The 2,013-nt window shown below is 37.7% G+C and overlaps 1 pseudogene across 1 annotated transcript; it reads right to left on the bottom strand.

Moving 5' to 3' along the window:
- Positions 1-715: 715 nt before the first annotated feature.
- On the bottom strand, positions 716-1,712 carry LOC136811342 (glutathione-specific gamma-glutamylcyclotransferase 1 pseudogene; annotated as a pseudogene). Its single transcript, XR_010847227.1, has one exon. The product of XR_010847227.1 is annotated as a glutathione-specific gamma-glutamylcyclotransferase 1 pseudogene (transcript).
- Between the last annotated feature and the right edge of the window lie 301 nt (positions 1,713-2,013).

Below are 2,013 nucleotides of genomic sequence, written 5' to 3'. Positions count from 1 at the left end.
TGTCGATCAACCAGCAATAAACTTTGTTTGATATCTTTTGATTGAATGAATACTTTTGAAAATCTTTTTCACAGGTAGGAACGGATTTCCAAAATTTTTTATGTTACTTACTCGTATTTAGAATTTTTCTGATTCTAGGGCCCCACAAAAAACTAGTTGACCTTTCACTCGTGAAAGTGAGTTACAGTATTTTGGTGTTGTAATATTTTCTTCAGACGCAGAGGCAAATTACATTTTCTCCTCAAGTTCGCGAAAGTAAATGTCGCAAATTTAGCGATTTTTCGACCTCGCCAAAATTTCAGCAAAATCCGAACAATGCGGATCACGCGTTTTATTTTACACAGATAGAAAAAGTTATTTTCATTTCCCATCCAAGAGTTTCGGATCTTACCCCCTTTGATATCAACGTGATCCCCAGGGGAGGGAGAGCGGACACAAAGCGACCCTGACCAGCAACACGTCCCGCACCGTACCCAATTTTGCGTAAGTGCCCCTCCCCCCGAAATGATTCCCTACACAGCATTTTTCAAAGATGCACAATTAGATTCGACTAATTTTGGATGGATAGGGTCCTCAAGGATAGATTTCACAACTTGCCAAATATTTTTGGTGATCCATTCTTGAGGACTTGCGACGCAAGTGTTTAATTTTACTAATGGGAATAAATCAAATCACGCGAAATCCTGAACATTTTCAAAGAATGCATGTGTATTTTTTCTTCTGCATTTTAATTATATTGGCATGAAAAAATAATTATATATAATATATATTTACAACTTTCTAAAAATTTATTACTTTCTTCTGGTTTGATTAGTATTATATACAAGAATAAATATCTCAAATCTTTACAACATGTACAACATCCTTTACTTAGTGAAAGTTTTTTTCATTTATCTAGTAAAGATGATATTGTCATTGAAATTATAGTGTCTTCTACTTCCTCGGATGATTTCGTCGAAGCGATCACATTGCGTCAAGATGCTCCACGGTTGTAAGTTTGTTTGACTCAGTCCAATCTTTTTGCGAACCATACGATCAACGTTGTACAAGTGAGGCTCCTCTTCACTTGGAAGGTGCTCAGTCATGAAGTCAGTGACACGGAACAGGTATTCAATACTGTGTCCTGCTATTCCGTGTGATGTAGCAATGCACTTCGCACTCTTCTCTTCACTCTCTTCAACGTAGTGTGGGTTCTTCGGTGTGGCGTAGTAAACGAGCGCCATGATAGGTTTGCCGTTGTTGATTCTCTTGTCTTTAGGGACGACTGGTAAAACTTTGAGATCGTAACATCCGATGCTTTGTTCTCGCATGAACAAATAATCGTAGACTTTCTTTACATTTTCATTCCCAGTTACTTGGTAAACAAGGCCCCAGCATTTGCTACCGTCAGCGGGGATGAGCGTCAGACATCGACCTGGCTTCTCCTCGGTCCCTCTATGGTGAACACTGCTTTGCCAGAAACGTCGTTCATAGCCTGGAAGATGAGCGATGAATTTTTTGTTGCTCTCGAAGTCTGGTTTCCATACTAGGGAGCCGTAACCGAAGATGAAAATCTCGTCTTGAGAACGAATATCTTGTTGTTGGTTATTTGTGATAATCATTTTGATGAATGATTTGATTGTTCGTTTGTTGTTGTTGTCGTTGTGTTCTTCTTGATTGCTTGATTGAGAAAGATGATTGATACACCTTCCAGCTCGCCTTTTTATAGCTGTCAAACACTTTGAAAAAGATGATGAAATCTTCCTAAAAATTAACAATTCCTCTTAGCTCATAGCAACAAAGTTTTTTTCCTGATGTAATTTTTTCAATTGTTGGTATCGAAATAAGAAAAGGAAGCTCTCTGATTGGTTGAGAAGTTGAGCCGTTTTAATTACTGGAGGATTTGTGAGTCATTTTTGTATCAATTGTGAATTGAAATTACATCAGAAAAAAAATACATAGGATCAAAGTCGCTAATGAGTGGGTGATGGGTGATAATCAATGCATGAATAAATTACTACGAAAAATACTAGT

Source organism: Clytia hemisphaerica, unplaced genomic scaffold (genome assembly GCF_902728285.1).
Source record: "Clytia hemisphaerica strain Z4C2 unplaced genomic scaffold, Clytia hemisphaerica genome assembly, whole genome shotgun sequence".
Classification (NCBI taxonomy): domain Eukaryota; kingdom Metazoa; phylum Cnidaria; class Hydrozoa; order Leptothecata; family Clytiidae; genus Clytia; species Clytia hemisphaerica.
This window is presented reverse-complemented; position numbering and strand designations above follow the sequence as displayed.